This window comes from Castor canadensis, chromosome 10 (genome assembly GCF_047511655.1).
Source record: "Castor canadensis chromosome 10, mCasCan1.hap1v2, whole genome shotgun sequence".
NCBI classification, from domain to species: domain Eukaryota; kingdom Metazoa; phylum Chordata; class Mammalia; order Rodentia; family Castoridae; genus Castor; species Castor canadensis.
In genome coordinates, this window is record NC_133395.1 from 62,894,072 (window position 1) to 62,916,896 (window position 22,825).

Consider the following 22,825-nt stretch of genomic DNA (forward strand, 5'->3'; position numbering starts at 1 on the left):
CCTACTCCACCCCTCCCGCCCCACCCCCCTGCCAGGCCCGCGCCTTGTACATGCGCAGAGCCATAGTTGTTCGCTGCTCTCCCTGTTTCCTCCGTCGCAGTCCTCTTGCCCTGTTCTTGCGCGTGCGTGCAGCTTTTGTACCGCGGTGGAGGTGCACTGACCTTACACAGCGTGCCTGAGGTTTCACAGATACCTGTCAGGCGACAAGCCTTTAGTCTACCGTTCGAGATAAACAAATTAGGGCCCAGCGTAGGCTAAAAAAAGTCATATTAAAACTCCAGCCAGTGGATTGTGCCTCCGGGACCATGTGTATGGATGCATATGAACTTAAAACAGCCCACCGGTGTGCAAAGCCCTTGCCGCACGCCGCTTTACAGGAGCTATGGCAGTTAAGCTCGGAACAAACGAGGTAGGAACGATTATGATTCTCGGCTCGAAAACCAAGAAACTAGTGCGCAGAGACGTTTAAGTAATTTGCCTGCGGCGGCACAGATAGTAAACACGTGGATGAGCCCACACCTGTCAGATTCCGAGCCGGGACCGCTCTTGGCCACGCAGTTACGCGAGAGCCGGGCGCCCCCGCGGCGCGGCTGCCCCTCTGTCCTCCAGGACGTGTCACGCGCCCAGAGTTAATCATCGCTTAACTTTGCTGGAGCCCAGGCTGCCAGTAGTGAAGGCGCGCTCAGAAATCGAGTTTCTCTAACCGTCTTGTCTAAACTTTGTGCTCGTTTTGCAGATGGGAATGGGTATCACTCGAGTGACTTTGTTTTTAAGGGCGTAAAATACAGAATCCAGCAAAGATGGGTTTCCGTTGTGCGAAGTATTAGAACAGTGGCAGCAGCCGTCACGTATCGACTGTGTCCTGGGCACCATGCCGACCAAACGCGTTCTGAACTATGCGTGCTTATCGCCCACGACAGCTCTATGAAGTAGCATTATCTTCATCTTTACAGTTGACAACACTGATGCCCGGACTAAGAACCCTGGCCCAATCTCACAACGTGGTAAGTGGAAGCACAAGACCTAGGCAAACCCGTGTCCACCCTCAAAATTTGGGCGCTATGATAGGACAATAAATGATAAACTTGTCGGTATTGTAACACTTACCTTTTAAAAAACCCTTTTAATCATTTATTTGCTTGGGAAATTTATCCTCCCTGCACTAGGCTATATATGGCAGTTTTTATTACAAAACAAATTGTGATATACCATAACTTTTGAGTATAAAAAGATCTAAATTATGATTGTGGGTGTTACACAGGGCAATGGATATTAAAATGCCTGAAGTACTAAGAAGGAAATGGGAGAAGGGTAGCATGGTTTGCATTATTGAGGTACAACTGGAAAAGAAATGAACTTTAGCAATTTGAGGTAAAATAACATGACTGAGTAGTGTGTCCCTCTTGCATCTTTGTGGCACACTTTGTACTGTGTAGAGGTGGACTCAAACTGCCTAGGTTTGAATCCCAGCTCTGCTGCTTATTAGTTGTGTGACTTTAGGTGAGTTACTTTATATGACCTTTTTAAAGAAGCAATATTAGTACCCCATTGGGTAGTTACAATGATGTGAATGAGCTAATATGTTAAAGGCCTTTCAACAATGTTTGGCTTACTGGTAAATGTTAGCTATTGCAAGCCAATCATTAATTCCAGTCTTTTTAAATAGTATCTTTAATGGGTAAAGTTTTCAGGTGCCATTAAGGGTTAGCACTCTTGTTCGAGAGCCCCTTAAGATGATAACTCAATCTGAGAACTACTCTTGTCAGGTGAGTAAGGATGTTAATTCATTTTACTATTTTATAAGAGTAATGTGTGGGAATGGAATGGTTTTATCGCTTTCTCTTATTATTAAACTTAAAACACTCCAGGCCACTACAAAATATATAAGGTAAAAACCGTCCACATTTTTAACATCCAGAGATAATCGTATATTATTTGTAGTTTAAAAAGTATAAGTTATCTCTGGGGAGAATCCACTAGGGCAAGTCTAGATAAGTGGTATATTTGGGGAATTTGCTTGCAAGATTGTACTAAACCTCACAAACAGGTAAATAACACAACCTGGTGTTCTCACTGTAGAATTTTTGATGTTGTCCCCTTTTACATATAGCCTGTCAAGAAAATTCTAAAGTGATATATTAATAACATTCTTGCATACCCACTGTGTGTCAGTAGGTGCTAAGTACATACATGTATTTTCTGATCAAATATTTGTTAACTTATTAGGTGTGTGCAATTACCTCCATTTTGTTCTGAGTAAAATTTATGTGGAAGTTTAAGATTTAAATCTCATTTTGTTTAAAATCTTATTTAATAAACCAAAAGTCCTTCATTGAAGCCTCTTGATTCACTAAAATGCGAGAAAATAAAATCAAGTAACATAATTCTGTGCTTGAATAAAAAGTCCAATTGGGGGAAAAAAAATGATCTTTTGAAAACCAAGAATTTTATGTTTCACCACAAGGGGGTGCAAATTCCTGTGTTTTAAAAAAAGTGCTTTTACATGACTATTCAACTCATGGATAAAAAATTAGTAAAAATATCACCCAGAACTTTAATACTCAAAAAAGTGATATACTTTATGAGAAGAAAGAATTAGAATGTTTAGGCACTCAATTAGGACATACGTTTTCAGTTTTCTTCAGTAAACAGTTAATCATCCCTTTCTTACTCCTTTCCACCCACCTAGTTTACATCTGCATACTCTTATCATAAGAGTAGACTGAAATCATAATTTAAAATCTGGGGTTTTACTTTTGCAACCTGGAATGCATTCACCATATGGGTGTGTGGAAAACAGTTCTTGTAATTTCAGTGCTTATTTTCCCTCCTGCTATTTCTAATGAGTAAGCTGCAACTCACAGAATGTTGGCTTCAACATATTAACTTATTTAGATAAAACTTAAAGTTGCAGATCTGTTCATCTTTCAAGAAAGAATAGAGACTCAAAGAAGAAAACATTCCAAACAGTAATTTGAAAACAACATTATACACTAGTTAACAACCCTGTTTAGCAGGGCTTTCAACTTCCTTTTATTTGGTGGTATTTTTTTGAGGTGGACTGATTTCTTTTTAAATCTTTTAAATTGGAGATAAAAATTTACAGAAAGCTACAAAAAAGTAATTCAAAGAACATTTCATTTGCTTGCTCATGTGCCTGATGAGTTCTGTTCTGTGTACATATATGTACACATGTGTAATTTTATGCATTTTTTCCTGAACCATTTTCAGTAAAGCTACACAGATCCTAGCCCTTCTCCCCTAAATGCCTGAGAGTATATTTCCTGTCAACTTTATGAATTTACATTGAAATAATACTTTACCATCCATATTACAATTTTGTAGGTTGATCCTTTATTGCATTTCCCCCTCCCTTATGGGATCTAGTCTTTGGTCAGGTACTGCACTTAGCCATCATGTCTCTTTAGCTTCCTTTACTTTGTCATTTATGACCGTCACATATCTGAAGAATACAGCTGCTCCCTCCTCCCGCCTTTCCTTTTTAATAGAATGTTCTTTATCTTGTGTTTGTCTGATGTTTTCTCATGGTTTGATTGCGATTATGCATTCTCATCTGGACTGTTGCACAGGTGATTGCTTCTTAGATGGTTACATCTAGAAGCATATGATATTTAGTTCCCTCTCACTGATTATCTGATCTTATCACCTGGCCAATATGTGGCCTGAATTTTCCACTGTGTAGTTAATGTTTCTTTTTTCTATTAGCAATAGATAAGCAATTTGTTCTCATCAAAATTTCCCTTTATATTTAGCTTTTTTTTTTTTTTTTTTTTTGGTGGTACTTGAGATTGAACTGGGGCCTGACGCTAGTTAGGAAGCGCTCTATGGCTTGATCTACAACCCCAGCCCTTTTGTTTTTTGTTTTGTGGAATTTTTTCCTGAAACATTTGAGGGCTAACTACTTGAGTTATGTGAATCATAGTCTTTCATCTCTAAATATTTAACTATATATTTAATTATTTTGATATTCAAATTGTCTTAGGTATAGCTAGTAGAAACCATTTCTCCTGTGGCTTTGTGACATATCTACACCATTTTTTTAGAGCACTTCCTTACTTTCTAGATGTTCCATGTTTATCTTATACTTATACTGCCTAGGTTCTGGAATAAGCCTTTTTTCTAAGGAATCCTGTTTTCTGTCAGCAGGAAATGATATTAGAGACCAAGACGAATATGCTAATTGATACTGGGTTGTCTTTGCTTCTTGGACTTTTCAGGAAACAGAGCTGAGAAATACATACATGTATGTATACATACAAATATACATACCACAAATATGTAATCTGTTAATGGCATGCATTTAATTTTAAATACAGTTGAGAAGATATTATAACAACATTTATAAAGTTCTGAGTAAAGGAAATGAAACCACAATCCACATAAACAACTCATACAGTTTTCATGGTCCTTTTGTGTGTGTGTGTGGTACTAGGGTTTGAACTTGGGGCCTTCACCTTGAGCCACTCCACCAGCCTTATCTTTGTGATGAGTTTTTTCGAGATAGGGTCTTGTGAACTATTTGCCCAGGCTGGCTTTGAACCTTGATCCTCCTGATCTCTGCCTCCTGAGTAGCTAGGATTACAGACGTGAGCCACCAGTGTCTGCTTTCATGGTCCTTTTAAGTCAAAGTCTATATAATTATATAGGATCACAGTGTAACATAGTTTTTTGTTGTTGTATTTTTAGTAACTGGGATTGAACTCAGAACCTCACATTTGCTAGACAAGCATCTCTACCACTTTATCAAAAACCCGAGTCCTTTTGTTTTTACTTTGTTTTTGAGATAGTGTCTTGCTAACTTTGCCTGGGCTGACTATGATCTTCTTGCCTGTGCCTCTTGAGTATCTGGGATTTATGGGCATGCACCACTACACCCAACCACATAGTTTTCTTTTTTTTTTTTCATTTAACATGTCACAAACATATGAGTACTGTGTAATTTTCACATTTGCTCTGTTACATATTATTTAGCAGATTCTACCATTCTTCTATTCCTGGACATTTAGGTTGTTTCCAATTTTTCTATAACTAATTTTGAAGTGAGCATTTTTAAAGCATACTCCTTTTCTAACTTAGTTTCTTATTGATTAGAAAAATTTCCAGAAGTGGTATGTCTATAATCTCAACTACTGGGAGACATAAGTAGGAGGATCACGATCTAAGGCTGGCACTGGGAAGAAACTCCAGACCCTATCTGAAAAATAACTAAAGCAAAAAAAGTCTAGGGGTGTGGCTCAAGTGATAGAGCACCTGCCTAGCAAGTACCAGGTCCTGAGTTCAAACCCCAGTGCTGCCAAAAAATTAAAATTAAAAACCTATACACAGGAAAAAATTCATGTAAGTAGTAATTACCCATGGTGAACTGAAGATATTTCCAACATATAAGGCAGGTAAAGGGTTAATATCTTCAATTTATAAAGAGATAAGTCTGTAAGAAAAAAGAATACCTGAGTATACAGTTAACAAAAGAAAAATTAAAACCCACAAATAGTAAATGTTTAAAAATGTGCAGTCTCAAAATGAATGTAAAGAGATAAGTTTTCACATCTCAAATCATTGTTATCGAATTGCTTTTAAAAATTAGTAATTGAAGACACGTATTGGTAAGAGGCTAGAGGGTGTTTATCAGACTAATGGGCAACATAATCTTTTTTTTTCTTTTAGCAGCACTGAGGTTTGAACTCAAGGCCTTACACTTGCTAGGTAGGTGCTCTATCACTTGAGCCACTCCACCATCCCAACATAATTCTTAATAACTATTTTTAAAGGATTTGAATCTTTTGTCCCAGAAATAATTAGATGCCATTTGCTTTTGTGACATTAGTGTTGTGACCATAGCCATAAAACTAGAAGACATGGAGAGTCCATTTGGATGATCTTAAAGTATTCAAAGATGTACAAAATCAATTAAGTAGTCATGAAAGTTAGCTACAACCTTGGTGGTAAATGGAAAAATTAGACTTCTATAATTTGAATATGGGAAATATGTCTGTAAGATCACCTCATTTAGCAGGCTCTGTCTAGAGTGGCAGTTGTATCTTGCTGGGGAACACATAAAATTAAATATAAAAATTATTTAGTAAAGCAAATCTATATTCTTACCTTTTTAATATTAGGCTTAGGAATGTTATGTGTATTTTAATTTATTATAATTTTTAAGAAAACTTGACCTGTCACAGCTTAAAAAGTAGAAAATCTTACTATTTTTCAAGAGTATCTGGACATTTAAAAGAATTTAAGATTCTGTGGTTTTTTTTTTTTTTTGGACAGTGTTTTCCTATGTAGCCCCATACTTGCCTGGAACCTGGGATCATTCTGCCTCAGCCTTCTGAATGCTGGGCTTACAGCTACAGGGCACCATACCCAGCTAACTTATTAGATTTATAGAGTTGAAGTACTCTAAGGTTCTGTTTATTAATCAAACATAAAGTACTTAAGGAAATAGAATTTATAAAACTCAAAATGCATTAAAAAAAAGTCTTCTTGAAAGTGATTGCTGTTAAAGTTTATAAGAAAGAACCAGATTTGTAAGTTGAATTTAAAAGTTATGGACAGAGTTAATTTTTTTTTTTTTGGTGGTGGTGGTACTGGAGTTTTGAACTCAGGGCCTCAAACTTGCTAGGCAGATACTCGACAACTCTTTTTACTTTGTACATTTTTTGAGATAGGATCTCCTCTTGTTTGCTTGGGCTGACCTGGACCACCATCATCCTGCTTAGATTTTTCTTAGAGCTGGGATTACAGGACAGGTACTATCACATCCAGTGTTTTTGTTGGGATGGGGGTCTAGCTAACTTTTTGCCCTGCTGGCCTTGAACTCTGATCCTCCTAAACACAGCTTCCTGAGTAACTGGGATTACAGATGTAAGCCACCATGTCCAGCTAGTTCATAATTTTGAAAAATTTTAAATGACCCACATGGTAATCTTTTCTATAATCAAATGGTACCCTCACAGAACCCTCCCCCCTCAAAAAAAGAAAATAAGGATGATGGTCCGTGGAGGTCCTGAAGAAAACTAAAGACAAAATTAATCATACATATGGTAGGCAAAATGATGGCCGACCAAAGATGTCCAATGATGTCTGTCTGTGGCCTAATCTCTAGAACCTGTGAATGTGTTGTATTTACATGGAAAAGGGGAATTCAAATTGAGGACAGAAATTAAGGCTGCTACTTAGGTGATCTAAAACAATCCTGGATTGTCTAAGTAGACCCATTTAATTACAAGGTCTTTTAAGTGTGGTAGAAAGAAGCAAAAGAATCAGTGACAGTGATGAGATGTAAGAAAGACTCCATTGCTAGCTCTGAAGATGGAAGAGATGCAAGAGTCAAGGATAGCTCCTGAGCTCTAACAGCTGAAAAAAGGAAGGCAACAATTTCCTAGAGCCTCCAGAAAGGATCACAGTTCTGCCTCATCTTCATTTTAGCTCTACTGAGACTCATTTTGGATATCTGATCTTCAAAAGTGTAAGATAATAAATTTCTGTTGTTTTACTAAATTTATAGCAATCTATTTATGGTAATTTTGCAACAGTAGGAAATATAGTACGTAAAGGTTACTTAACCTTTAATTATCAACTGAAGAGAATATAATGTTTAAATACATAGATTTATGTTATTTTATAGATTCATTCAATGAAAGGTCAGTACAAATACTTTATTATCCATAAATGTTTTATGAATAAGAAACTTTTTGTCTTATGTGATTTTTTTTAAGGATATCAATATTAGTTACATGGGGGAGAATTTACATATGCATCAGGAAAAGAACTTCAGTTTTGGAAAATTTACTTTACATGGTTTAGAGCCCCAATATCTAGAAGTATAGCTACAGCATTTTCAACCCTGATTCTGTTAAGAGTATGGTATTGTTTAAGGTTTGTTTGTTTTTTCCTATATGACTTGTTTCTGTGCTCTGTGTTCTTGACCACAAATCATGGGACTGAACTAAAATTCATGTACAATTAATAAGGTTTATTAAGGAAGTGTGAACTTTTTTACCTTCCACTAATAAGGATACCAGAAAAGGTATAAACTCATCTGTTTCTGTTATCTATTTTCTAAAGTTTTTGTGAAAAAATGCTGACCTTAGATGAAATATTAGAGTGCTTTTGAGTCATAGAATCTTAAGTGCTAAAATATGCCTCTTACTGTCACCCATTGTCAGATGCCCTCTGAAGCTACTAAGAACAAATTATTTTCCCTCTTCCTTTGAATATGACCAATGTTATTTTCAGTCATTATGACAACTGAATCCCCTCCCTCCCCCCAAATATCCTTTAGTGGCTTCTTTAATGTTTCTTTAGTGGTTTAAGCCCTTCACCATCTTGTCTTCCTTTTTCTGGTTAGGATGCTTCAGTTTAAAGGGGTTTCTCTCAAAAGGTGACACCAAGAGTGGTATATCATATGTATAATATTCTGATATACACCAACAGTTTGCATTCATTTTTTGTCCTACCTTTTAAAATTTTTGTGTTTGGGAAGCAAATTTAGATACAAGGATAAATAATAGAAATGGTCCTGTTCTTGACAACTTATCAAATGGACAGAATTAAACTTTATGCTGAGTAAAAAACTTAAGTCACACTTGATGACTTAGGCTTTAGTGACTTGGGATGAAACTTGTCCTGGAAGTTGAGGAGGATAATGAATTAGAAGTCTGTTAACATTCATTTTTTAAATTTATTTTTAGTGAACAGTAGTAAAATTGAGGGTCCCTGGTCTGTAGGAGATATGACTGAGGATATTTGATCAGTTCTCCAAGACAGTTGAGCCTTATGCTACATTTCTATTCTTAAAATATGAAGTTTATTTCTTATAAAACAAATCTGTGGGGAAATAAGGAGAATAAAATACATCACATGCTCTGTTGGCTAAGAAATGCTTACATGTTTAAAATAAATTAACCTTTTAAGGCAGCTGTGAAGAAGTAATTTACTTTAAATAGGTGAGCAATTTACAGCTCTTGTGGGAATACTTTTTTCTTACTTTTTTTAAATCATAGGATTAGGCCCTATGTTTTTAATTTAGTCCTTTAATTTTGCTGTTAACATTTAATTTACTCGATGACCCAGATACTATTAACTTTTGCCCCATGGAATTTGGGACAGTAGATATAGACTGTATACCTAATTTTCAAGAATTAAGATGGGTTTGATATGAAAGAGATTAAATTCGTTTTGCCTCCTAATGAGGAAAAATATATATTTAATCGATGATCTTTCCTCCCTCGTTGGAAGATGTTTTAAAAATAAGGGCAAACTTTTTTTAAATCAAATGTTTATGCTGTTGGCACAACAACCCAAAGCTGACATGGCTTAACTGTTAATACTTTTAATAAACTGCAAGACTATGAATATGAATATAGTATAGTAGATATGAAGCCTTTGCCTGAAAAGAAATTCTTATAGCTTGTGACTAAATCTAACAATTCCCCCTCTACTTTTAAACATGCTCATTTTTCCTTCCCTTTTTTTATTATTTTATTATTCATATGTGCATACAAGGCTTGGGTCATTTCTCCCCCCTGCCCCCACCCCCTCCCTTGCCACCCACTTCCCCCCTCCCTCTCCCCCCCGCCCCCTCAATACCCAGCAGAAACTATTTTGCCCTTATTTCTAATTTTGTTGTAGAGAGAGTATAAGCCATAATAGGAAGGAACAAAGGGTTTTGCTGGTTGAGATAAGGATAGCTATACAGGGCATTGACTCACATTGATTTCCTGTGCGTGGGTGTTACCTTCTAGGTTAATTCTTTTTGATCTAACCTTTTCTCTAGTTCCTGGTCCCCTTTTCCTATTCGCCTCAGTTGCTTTAAGGTATCTGCTTTAGTTTCTCTGCGTTAAGGGCAACAAATGCTAGCTAGTTTTTTAGGTGTCTTACCTATCCTCACCCCTCCCTTGTGTGCTAAAGCTTTTATCATGTGCTCAAAGTCCAATCTCATTGTTGTGTTTGCCCTTGATCTAATGTCCACATATGAGGGAGAACATACGATTTTCGGTCTTTTGGGCCAGGCTAACCTCACTCAGAATGATGTTCTCCAATTCCATCCATTTACCAGCGAATGATAACATTTTGTTCTTCTTCATGGCTGCATAAAATTCCATTGTGTATAGATACCACATTTTCTTAATCCATTTGTCAGTGGTGGGGCATCTTGGCTGTTTCCATAACTTGGCTATTGTGAATAGTGCCGTAATAAACATGGGTGTGCAGGTGCCTCTGGAGTAACCTGTGTCACAGTCTTTTGGGTATATCCCCAAGAGTTTCCCTTTTCTATAAAGTTGAAATTCCCAAAGTTTAATCCTGTACACGTGATATAAAAAACATATTATTGATAGTTTTATTTGCCCTCAGAACTTGCTGTTGAACATTTCCCTCTTAATTATTGATACATGTACATTAAAGGAAACTGAGAAAACAATCAGGAATGATTGGGAGGCATTGTTTCTGAAGGCCCTTTAACAATATACTTCTTTCCCCATTTCCTTTCGCAGCTGACCAATGAAAGCTCTATATTTGTCTTTTTATATTAGCATTATTGAATTTCATCCATTTAACATTATTGAATACTATAATTTGTTTCTTTTCTTCAGAAAAATTGCAGTTGGTATCTTGTGGAATAGAAGAGTCTATCTTTTGGGCATCAGAGAACAAAGTAGGAAAGACTTGGAGAGGCAAAGATCCCGATTCACCCAAGGCACTCTATGTTACTGTAAGTGTGGCCCTAAGTATGCATTTACTCTAGTCATTTTAGGGCATTTGTAGTGATCCTGACCAAGTTTTCTCTACTTGCAAAAGGAATAACCTAGCACTGGGGCATGACTCAAGTGGTAGAGTGCCTGCCTACCAAGTGTAAGGCCCTGAGTTCAAACCCCAGTACTGCAAAACAAAGAAACAAAAAAACCTTATTTAAAACAAAGAACCAATCTAATAGCTAAATACTTGCCTAATTTCCTTAAGATGTCTTAGAAGTAAATTTTCTGGCAGGGTCTTCATAGAGAACTTACTCATCTTTATTTTAGGACTATTTTTTTTAACACCCTTTTTTGCTTAAGTGTATTTGTATTCCATCACAGATTGGAATCAGAAACTTAGTGTAACAACAACTACTGATAGATACTGACAGCCACAGAAGTGAAGACAGGTAAGTCTTCTTCACAAGCACCTTTCATGATGGTGCTTAAAAACCTTTGAATCAAGTTCACTTTTCATAAGCACAGTAAGGGATGAGGTATGCAACAGGAAACAGTGGTTAGTTAGGAAGTACATATTGAAATCAAATTAAAAAACCTCTCAGGATAATCTATATATGTTGATAACATTCAATTTTAGTAGAGGGTTCCCCCCAATTTTTAAATTATGATAAAATACTACTCATAACAGAATTTATCATTTTAACTATTTTTAAATGTACAGTTCAGTGATATGAAGCACATTCACAATGTGTATGACCATCATCGACATCTGCTAATCCTAAATAGTCATCAAGGTCACTGCCAGAAAACTTCGTCACAAAAGTATAATTACTAGCAGAGGGAATGAACAATTGCCTTTTAAAAGCCTGTTCCCAAGCTAGAATTTTCTTTAGGTTCATGTTTTGTTTAAAGTTTAATATTAATGTTGCATTATATGTCATACTGTTCCTATACTTAGTTTAAATATAATGATTATACATTTTTTCAAAGTCTCAGAGTAAAGTTGAAATTTATAAAGAAATCCCATGTTTATTCAGTGGCTTTTAATCCTGTAGGCACAATAAGGTATACCTTGCCTTCCTTTTCAGCTCCCTTTACAGTTTAGCTAAGGCTTTTTATAGTAGTGTATGGCAGGGAACATAAATGTCACAGAAACTGTGAAAAGTCATAGAGTAAATGTTCAAAAGTATTCTTCTGAATTATCTCACACTCCATCAATAACACAGTCTTATTGTACACAAAAAGTAAATGACTTAATGTTCTGGGTACAGCCATAGCCCATATTTCCAAATAGTACTAATTTTTTAGTTATCTATGTATTATGATTTCTGAGGTTTGGAAACTGGAATGTAATTATTTTAATCTTCATGTTTGACTCCAGTTTTAGGAGACTGGATACCATACTGATGAATACTGGAAACACTGGAACTAACATTTGGTTTTCTTAACTTCTAGTTGAGAGTGTTTCTAGTTAAACCCCCAAAGAAAAGACTTATATCCAGTATAGCAAGAGACAGAGCTTTCTCCTTTCTGGTCTCATAAAAATCACTTTATATCACCCTAAGAATAATCAATTTCTTTTTCTACTGTCTCTGTCTCCTTCATTTCAGATGTCTGTCTTCTTCCTTCTTGTCTTTTTTTTTTTTTTTTGGTAACTCATAAGCATGCCAGTTTTTGAATTATTTGGCTAATATTTTAGTACACTTAAAAATCTATTTTAAGAGGGTAGATCTTATGCTAAATAATCTTACCACAATAAAAGCAAACAAAAATATTATTTTAGTACTCTCCAAGAAACAGACTATTAGAATTTTTTTGTCTCTCAAGCTTAGCATATAAGGTACAAAGTATAATTTTAGAAAGAAATAGATAGGAGGCATGAAAGAGACTGCTGGAAAATGAGATGGCTAGAATAAAAATAAGCAAGTACTTCTTAAATGAAGCATTCATTGGTAGTAGAAGAAAATCAGTTAGCAGAGGCTTCTGATTCCTTATTCCTAAGAATTCCTATCTGGTAGTATTATCCGAGTTTTATTATTTCTAAACAATTTTAGGTTATGCAAGTCACCCTATTTTATTCTATAAAGGTAAGTTTCCAGTTCCAGTTATTAGGCAGAACAAAGATCACTCCTCTTTAACATGGTTATAAGAGTTTCCTATCATTTCTGTCCTTTCTCCCCGACACCTTTCTTTTTCTCTTTCCCTCCCTCCCTCCCTCTCCTTCCTTTCCTCCCTCTCTCTCCCCCTGTCCTGAGGTTGGAACTCAGGCCTTGCACTTGCTATGCAGGAGCTCTACCACTTGAGCCATGCCTCTTTTTTAAGCCCTTTTTGCTTTTGGTTATTTTTCAGGTGTGGTCTCAAATTTTTCTCTTGGCAGGATTATGATTCTCCTAGTTATCCTCCTGAGTAGCTGGATGACAGGCACAAGTCACCATATTCAGCTTTTTGTTGAAATAGCTTATCAAAAACTTTTTTGCCTGGGCTGGCCTCTAACCTCAATATTTCTGATTTTTGCCTCCTGAGTGGCTTGAATTACAGGTGTGAGCCACTGTACCTGCCCCTGTACTATCTTGAAAAGGTCAGGGCCATGAAGCTAATAACTTCATGAAAGGAAAAGATTTGACCTGATTTTTTCTAGTGAGATTTTCTCAAGAATAACAGACTTAAGTATCAGTTTTGGGTTTTAAGCATTAATTCATGTTGGATTATTCCTATTCAGTGGTATGATGTCTATATGTAAAAGAGTTACATGGAATTTCACTTTAGCACTGGAATCTTTCTGGGATGGCATTATCCTTAATAGAAAAATTATGGAGCTCTAGAATTAAGTGTTAATAAACCGGTAAGGCAAGCAATAGCTTTATTTTAAGGCATTAGGCAAGGATCATAGATTAACATGTAGGGTTTAATTCATGCAGTCTCACTGGGGGATGCATTTTTAAATTGTGAATATTTTAGTTGATTTTTAAATCACTTGAAAATTGTGCAGGAGACAAGGAAAGGGGAGAATATCCAATTTAGAAGTATAATTCACTTTGTTACCAGGGAATATTAAATTACTTTTTTTCTGTACATTTTAACTTGGTGGAATTAACAGTTTTCTCTCTTCTAGATTACTTTTTAAAAGAACATCATATTGCACAGGTGAATAAACTAAGGCACAGACAGATTGAGTTATAATGTGTGGAAGAATCTGATGTATATGTCTGTTATGTCCATGTTTTTAACCACTATCTTCAGAATTAAATGCATTGATATGTTATAGACCAATTCTTCTTCCTCTTATTTTTTTATTTATTGATGGGACTGGGATTTCAACTCAGGGCTTCCCACTTGCAAAGCAGGTGCTGTACTTCTTGAGCTATATCTCCAGTCCATTTCTTCTGGTTATTTTGGAGATGGGGGCCTTGCAAACTATTTGCCTGGGTTGGCCTCGAACTGTGATCCTTCTGATATCAGCTTCCCAAGTAGCTAGGATTATAGGCATGAGCCACCAGTACCCAGCTTATACATCAATTCTTAACCAAAACTCAAAAAGAATTTCTGGGATGCTCATTGTCCTCGATGTCTCTCTTTCTTTCAGAATGCTGTATAGTTTTTAATGGATATGAATATTTCTTGTGAAATTACATTTTTCATCAGAAAGGCAATTAAATGTATTGTCAAGGTCATTTGAAAGCCTTTTGTATATCTAAGGCCTAACCTTAAAAGACTGCCATGTGGGATGTTATTTGGCCATTGTGTTATTTTTCTCTGAATAATGAACTGTAGATTGAGCAGTTCTTCACAAATCAAAAGCTTAAGTCTCAAAGTATCATCTCATGACCTGCGCGAGTTTGTCCTACGAACCTAACTGGGAGTGACAGGAGATTTAAGAAAGGACAAAAGACAGAAGACAAACATGCACAAAGCTGGAGTCCGGTGGTCTGGGTACTTAGATGGAGACATGCAACAGCCTTGTCTAAAAACTCCATTAGCATAACTCTTAAAGTCTCGGTCCTTAGACTCAAACTGTCCCATGTTTTCTTTAGCATAGCTTTTTTAAAGCCTATATCTAGAGTTCTCGGTGCAGAAGGTTGGGGTCAATTGGGCTGTGCACTCAGATGGAGACATACAACAGCCCCATCAACCTCTAGCAAGCTTATATACAGAGGCAAACAAGGATGTGGAGCAACAGTTCTTTGGGGGGGGTGTGACATTGTAGTTATTGGGAACAGGAGGAACCTGCAATTGCTATGCTCTAAACGTAAACATCTTAGGAAAAGGAGCTGTGCTGCACTTTGCCCTCACCCCCTTCTAGAGCTGGGGCCATGCCAACTCAGCCTGCAGATTATTGGGTATAGCTGTGCTTATCTCAAATTCTCATAGGCGTCTCGTAATTCGGTCCCCACAAGATCAAAATTCTCTAACTTAACTGCACCCTAGAACAAAACTCAGAAATATTTATAGGAATAAAAGAATATCCAGCAAACCACAAGACAAAATTCACAATGCCTCACATTCACTTAAAGGTTACCAGGTACATAAAGAAGCTGGAAAAATGATCCATAGTGATGAGAATAATTGATCAAATGAAAGTGACCTTAAACTGACACATTACAAGTAACAGACAAGAGCATTAAACATTAACATAACAATATTCTATGTATTTGAAAAGTGGAGACATATAAGACAATTTTTTAAAACCTAAGTTGCAATTCTAAGGATGAAAATTATAATATCTGAGGTGAAAAAATTCAACTAAATGGGATTCTTGGCAGAAGAAAAGACTAGTGAACTTACATACACAGCAAAAGAAACTTCAAAGTGAAAGAAAGAAAAAAAGAAAGGATTTAAAAAATTGCAAGAGAATTAGTGAGCTGTGGTACAAATTCCAGAGGCCTCGTAGATACAATTGGAGTCACCACAAGAGAGGAGAAATGGTGATAGAAAAGATATTTGAAAAACTAATGGCCAAAATTTTCAAATTTGCTGAGAATGATTACTCCACAGATCTAAGAAGCTCAGTAACAATAAAAAACTATACCAAAGCACATATAATCAGATTGATCGACGCCAGTGATAGAGAAAAACCTTGAAAGCAGCCAGAGGAAATACATGTTATAGAGGAACAAAAATAAGGAGTATAGCAGATTTCTCATTAGAAACATAACAAATGAAAAAACAGTAGAACATGCTTAAAGTACTGAAAGAAAGAAAAACTGTTAACATAGGATGCTATATTCAGCAAACTATTCAGAAACTGACAAAATGAAGATGTTTTCAGATATATAAAATCTGAAATAATGCTTCATCATCAGGCCACACTGTAAGAAATGTTAGTCCTTTAGTTAGAAAGAAAATGATACTAGATGGAACTATGCAGATCCACACAAAGGAATAAAAAGCACTGGAGCTTGGGTATAGCTTAATGATAGAGCACTTTCCTAGAATGCACAAGGCCCTAGGTTCAAGTCCCAGCACAGCATTAAAAAAGGCACTCTAAATGGCAACCACATTGGTAAGTATATAAAATTATTTCTTACTCTTTAATGCTTTGTTAAAGTAATTAATTGTTTAAACAAAAATAACAATGGTCATATATAGTGGCATGGTACCTACCTGTACGTCCATATACTTAGGAGGCTGAGACAGGAGGGTCACTTGAGCCTAGGAGTTTGTGGCCAGCCCAGGCAATGTAGCAAGACCTTGTCTCAAAATTAAATAAGTAACAATGTGTTGTGGGGTTCACAACATGCATAAATAAAATTTTGACAATATCTTAACAGTGGGGGGTAGGGAGAAGTGGAAGGTTAACTACCATGTGTATATAGTATACTTATAAACCCTAAAGTGCACAGCAGAATAACAAAACAGTTATAGCTAATGTGTGAACAAAGGAGATAATATAGAATCATAAACAGTTACTCAACACAAAAGAAAGCATAAAAAGAGAACAAATAATAAATAGCAAGAAGATAGATTTAGGACTGGGCACAGTGGCTCATGCCTGTAATCCCAGCTACAGAGGGGGCAGCAATCAGGCAGATCCAGGCTTGAGGCTACCCTGTACAAAAAGGTAGCAAGACCCCATCTCAGAAGTTGGGTATGGTGGCATATGCCTGTCATGCCAACTACATGTGAGGTCACAGGTAGGAGAATTGTGGTCTGAAGCTGGTTCTGGGCAAAAATGTTAGACCCTACATAGAAAATAACATAAGCAAAAGTCTGGGAGTGTGATTCAAATAGTAGAGTACCTGCCTAGCAAGTGTGAGGCTTTGCCTTCAAAAGCCAGTTCTGAAAAAAAGACATATTCAATTGTATCAATAATTATATTAAATGTAAATATTTAAAACATCCAATTAAAAGGCAAAGACTGTGATATTAAATTTAAAAAAGAACACAGTTATATACTGTCAATAGGAGCACACTTTATATATAAAGAAAAATATTAAGAGTAACATTTGCTACCCCAAATAATAGAGCTTTTAAATATGTAAAACAAAAATTGATAGAACTGCAAGGAGAAATAGAGAAATCTACAGTTATAGACAGAGATTTTGATACCCCTCTTTCAGTAATTGCTAGAACAAGTGGAAACTTACGAAGGTGAACTCAAAGAACACTATTAACCAATAATTACCTGACTTTTCTGGAACCACAAACAATGGTAGAGTACACGTACTGTTCAAGGAGTATATGTGGAACATATACTCAGATACTCAAATAGACCATGTTCTTGGCCATAAGTGAGCAAACTATGGCCCCAGGGTCAATCTAGTCTCTTTTTGTATAGCTAATGAACTAAGAATGGTTTTCATATTTTCAAATATTTCTTTAAAACAAAAATATGTGACAGAGTCTGTATGTGGCTCACAAAACTTAAAATATTTATCAACAAACTTTTAAAGAAAAGGTTTGCCAGCTTCTGTTCTAAGCCATAAAACATGTCTTAATAAAATTTAAAGAATTCAAGTAATGCAAAGTATCTTATACAACTACAATGGAATTAAATTAGAAATCAATAACAAAGCTATCTGGAAAATCCCCAAATATTTGGAAACAAAATAACATGCTTCTCTACCCTCCTCCCCCACCCTTAATAACATGTTTCTAAATAATCCGCTGATTAAAAAAGAACCTAAAGTGAAATTAGAAAGCATTTTGAACTGAAGGAAAATAAAAACAAAATAAACATCAAATTTTGTGGCATTCTACTAAAGCAGCACTGTGTATGGGGGAAATTTAGAAATAAAACTACCTATGTTAGAAAATGACCTCTGCTTCTATGGTAAGAAACTAGAAAAAGCAAGTTAAACACAAAGAACAAGTAGCAAAGAGAGGAATGATATAGAAATCAGAAAAACTGAAAATACCAGTGAAACAAAAAACCTGGTTCTTTGAAATCAGTAAAATTGGGAAGCCTTTAGCCAAACTTGATCTGGGGAAAAAAGAAAGAGATACATATATTACCAACATCAGGAATAGATATTTAAGGGAATATTATGAAAATTTTAGGCAAATTCAGCAACTTAGATGAAATGATCATACTCCATGAAGATACAAATTCCAAAGCTCACTAGAGAGGAAATAATCTGAATAACTATGTAACTGTTTTTCAAAAAAAAAAATTGAAGTGGTAGATAAAAACAGTCTCAGAAAGGTGGCAGAATGGCTCAAGTGGTAGAGTGCCTGCCTAGCAAGTGTGAAGCCCTGAATTCAAACCCCAGTACCGCCAAAAAAAATTCCCACAAAGAACAAAGAAGACACTTGTGGATTCTTCTAAACATTTAGAGGGGGAAAAATGTGCCAATTATACACAAATTCTTCCAGAAAACTGAAGAGGAGGGACCACTTTCCAGCTTATTCTTTGAGGCCATCATTACCCTGATACTCAAACCATATAAAGATCTTAAAAGAAAAGAAAGCTTGGGACTGGAGGCTTGGCTCAAGTAGTAGAGTGCCTGCCTTGCAAGTGTGAAGCCATGAGTTCAAACCCCAGTCCCACAAAAAAAAAAAAAAAAAAAAAAGGAAGCTATAGGCCAATTTCCTTTATAACTACAGATGTAATAATTCTAAAGAAGATGTTATCAAATCAAACACATCAATATAAAACAACACATCAATATAAAACATAGTGGCTGATGTTTATCCCAGGAATACATGATTGGCTTTAAAGAATTTACTATATTAAACTAAATATCAAATCTGATTATCTCAATACATTTACATGCAAAACTGCAACAAAACTCAGCAAACTAGGAATAGGTATTACACTTTGGATCAAGTGTGTCTCCCAACGGCCCAATAATTGGGGGCTTAGTCTCTAGACTGTGGCACTAATGGGAGGTGGTGAGGCCTAGTTGAAAGAAGTGAGGTGATTGCATGCATGCCTGTGAAGGGGCTATTGGGATCCTCTCCCGGTTCTGTCTTTCTCTTCACTTCCTGGCTACTCTGAGCTGAACAGGCCTTCTCTACCATATTCTTGCCATGATGTTCTGTGCTGCCACAGGCCCATAGTAATAGGGCCAAGTTAACCATGAACCAGGAGACAAAATAAGTCATTTCCTCCTTTAGGTTAATTTTCTCAGGTGTTTTGTCACAGTGATGGAATGCTGACTAACAGAACTATATTTTCTCATACTGGAGAACTACAAAAAGCCTAGATGCTGGGAACATAGCTCAAGTGGTGCAGTACCTGCCTAGCAAGAGTAAGGGCCTGAGTCAAACCCTCAAAAAAATAAACCAGAACAAAAGGCCGACAACTAACTTTATGCCAGAAAAGACTCCATGCTTTCTTGCAGATCAGGAGCAATACAAAGTAATGTCTTGCTGTCAGCCCTGTTATTCAATATAACAGGTTCTAATTGGTGCAATCACCATAAAAGGAAATAAAACACCTTCATCTAGGAAAGGATGAAATAGTAAAACTGATGAAATCCATCATACCCTAAGAATTATCTGTCTCTTTATAATCTTCCCTCCTCTCCCCCTTTCCCGTCTTTCCCCTTGTCACTACAGTTTTCATGTTTTAGATTTTTTTTTCAGCACTCTGGATTGAATTCAGGACCTCATGCATGTTAGGCAAACTTAACCATTAAGCTACATTCCCCAGCCCCATGTTTTAGAGTTTTATGTGTGGAATTATATGGTATGTATATAATTTATTGCCAGAAATTGACACCTTGTAATCAAAATTCATACATAAGCCATTTGATCTTCATTCCATTCCCTCATTAGTCACTAGGCTTTCAATTCATTTGTAGAACTTCTACATGTTTATCAATAGGCCTGATAGCTTATCAAGAAAGCCTGGGTCTGTAACTCCTAGTGATGTCCCACTTAGACCTGACATTAAGTTCTTTTTTCCTGTCAAGATGTTTCTTCCAAATTTTTTTGGCTATCAGTGACAAGTTCTTGAACACTTATGTTTACAATCTTTATTCATTTCCTTCCCATAGGTAAACTGTTGTTAAACTTGTTACTTCTTATAGTTAAGTACTATAATATACTTCAGTTATGTCTGTTTTCATCTATAAAACTTCCTGTTAATCTCAGCCCTTAAATGTCTAGTTAGTGCTATATAGCTTCTTGATTTTCTTCCTAGCCCCTGCCATCCCATACCCTTTTCCTACTAGCCTATACAAACAAAATACTTTTCATCAAATACTCTTTAGGGGAGTGTTGCTGGGCAAATAAGGAAAAACGGCTTGACTAGAAAAACTGAATTTAAACATAATATCCTTTTCTTTCAGTGATTCTGAATGGAGGAAAGGAGAACAGCAGAATCTTCACAAACTGAGTCATAATATATAGACAAATACAGCATGGGAGATTGTCGTTAAGATGGATGATAATATACTGTATTGCTACCAGCCACTGGGAAGATAAAAGGAGATGGAAGATTGAAGCTTGTGTTCACCTCTTTCCCTTTTTACTCTCCACACACCTCATCAGGGTGCCTTTATACGTGCAGTATTTATTTGTATTATATTGGTAATTATAAAGTTCCCTATGGAGGCTAGGAGAGGCCACCAAGAGAAGGAAAGCATTCTGTTCTGTCTGTAGTGACATAAGAAGTTTCATTCACACCAAACATCTTTCCAGAATGTTTCTTTCCAATATTAGTTCTATTTCGTGTCTCTCTATTCTCTCATTTTTCCTATGAAGCACTGTGTGGGGGAGATGACCTGCCTGTTCCTGCTCCATAGTACTTTTGTTCATTACTGTATCTCTAGTGGCTCAAACATACACTAAGCACTCAATAAATCTCTGATGAAAAAATAAATGATTATCTGTTTTCTCTGGCAGTCCAAGTCTACTTCTATTTTTAAAACAATCTATATAAGATTTGTACCAATAAAGTGCTATCATTTTTAATCACTTCATTTTCCACATCCCTTAGCAATTATTTGTAGCTTGCACTTCATTAACATACTCTTATTTATGTTCCTTTCCACCTACATCTGTATCCTATATATATTTAGTTTTCAATTAAAAGATAATGCCCACATATTGTATATAGTGTATGTGCTGTAGTGCTTCATGTACTTCAGAAAACAGACAATAGACAGGTAGACTGCTGCCTTGTCTATGAAGACATTCTCTGGGTCAGTATGGTCTTAAAAGAGAACTTAGATACTTGGCTATTTCACTCATATAATGTGTGATTTTGAATAAATTGTCCCTTTAGATTCTTTTTAAAAACAGATAAGTTCCCTAAAGAGAAAACATGTTAAAATTACAAAGCATCTGTATGTTGTGAATGTTTTCCCAGACATAAAGTAATATAAAAATTCTAGACTAGTCAAATCCTAGCATTTTCACAGAAATTTCTATGAGAATGGTGTTATGTATAAAATATGAATAATTAAAAAGATTCCTCCTTGCTTCTTCACAGAGAAGCAGCAGAGATTATCCTGGATCTTTGCAGTACTTAAGCTATTCCTTAGCGGTCTCATGAGGGAATTGATGTAGTGGAACACACTGAAAGAATTGCTGAGGTATCGGAATAAGACTGTACAAAGTGTAACTGTTTTCTATAAAAGGTTTTTAAATATTAAATTAGGAGTCATTCACTCTCTGGCCTCTTTCTCCATCTATACTGTCTTCTGGCAACAATAAATTTGGGCAATCTACACATACAGTTCTTAGTGATGCCAAATTAACAGCAGTTTCTCAGTCACTTCCTCTTCCTCCATAAAAGTATAATATTTAGGTGGTTTCATAGGTTTCCCCACTGCCCTAAAGTATTAGATTGCCAAAGAAAACCAATTAAACAATATTTTTTGTCTTCATGCAGCCTTTTAAAGTACATATTAAAGCAGATTATTAACATGAAAATACGGGGGAAGATAAACCTCAAACTATAGAATTCTTAGTTTTACCAGCATTTATCTGGCATACTTCCTGTTTATGATTTTAGAAGTACAACCATGTAGTACTTTTATTAAAAACTGAATAATTGAGGATTTATGTTTTGGTGACCACTTTTGTGTGTGGTGGTGGTGAGGCACCCAAATAAGTAATAACTGCCAACTAGACACGAAAATCCATGTTCTCACTTCTTGACCATACAGATGAACTTCATTTCCTAGCCTTCCTTTCATCATAGCCAATGGAATGAGAATGGAAGTGATGTCCACTACTTTGAGCCCCCTCCCCTAAAAAACATTCCCATAGAATTAAACAGAGAAGACCCCCAAGGAAATCTTTGGAAGTTAGGTATTAAAAGCCCAAGTACAGGAAGACCTTGGAAACTAGGTACTGAACTACTTGTTTACTTTAGGAAGAAACAAATTTAAGGCATTATACATTTTTTAGTTGATTTGTGATGGCAATTGGCCTATCCTAATTAACATAAAGCACATGTAATGTGCTCATAATGTACAACTCCAGTGGCACCATTTACATTATAATTGTGTAAATGGATTTCGTGAGGCACAGGTGAGAGGCTACTGGTTTGCATACATGGGGATATATGTAAATTTTCCTCCCAGGAGTGGTGTAACACTGGCTTAGCCACTGACTCCAACTTGTTCAGTTTTATTGTGGATGAACACCAATTTGTGTAAAGCACTTTCCTCTAGTGTCTATATTGGGTGCTGGGTGTGATGGTGGAGGACTGC

The 22,825-nt window shown here is 36.1% G+C and overlaps 1 protein-coding gene and 1 long non-coding RNA gene across 5 annotated transcripts in view; one reads left to right on the top strand and one right to left on the bottom strand.

Annotated features, from left to right (window-relative positions):
• Spryd7 (SPRY domain containing 7) overlaps nucleotides 1–22,825 on the bottom strand; it is a 173,073-nt gene that overhangs the window by 134,446 nt on the left and 15,802 nt on the right. The gene's annotated exons all lie outside the window — the stretch shown is intronic.
• LOC141411465 (uncharacterized) lies at nucleotides 74–21,222 on the top strand. 3 transcript variants are annotated; one of them, XR_012436236.1, is made up of 5 exons: nucleotides 74–409; nucleotides 737–1,004; nucleotides 10,617–10,735; nucleotides 11,100–11,167; nucleotides 20,453–21,217. It is a non-coding gene; the product is annotated as an uncharacterized lncRNA (long non-coding RNA). The 3 variants fall into 3 exon arrangements; XR_012436235.1 differs by having other exon boundaries at nucleotides 74–1,766; nucleotides 20,453–21,222; XR_012436234.1 differs by having other exon boundaries at nucleotides 74–1,004; nucleotides 20,453–21,220.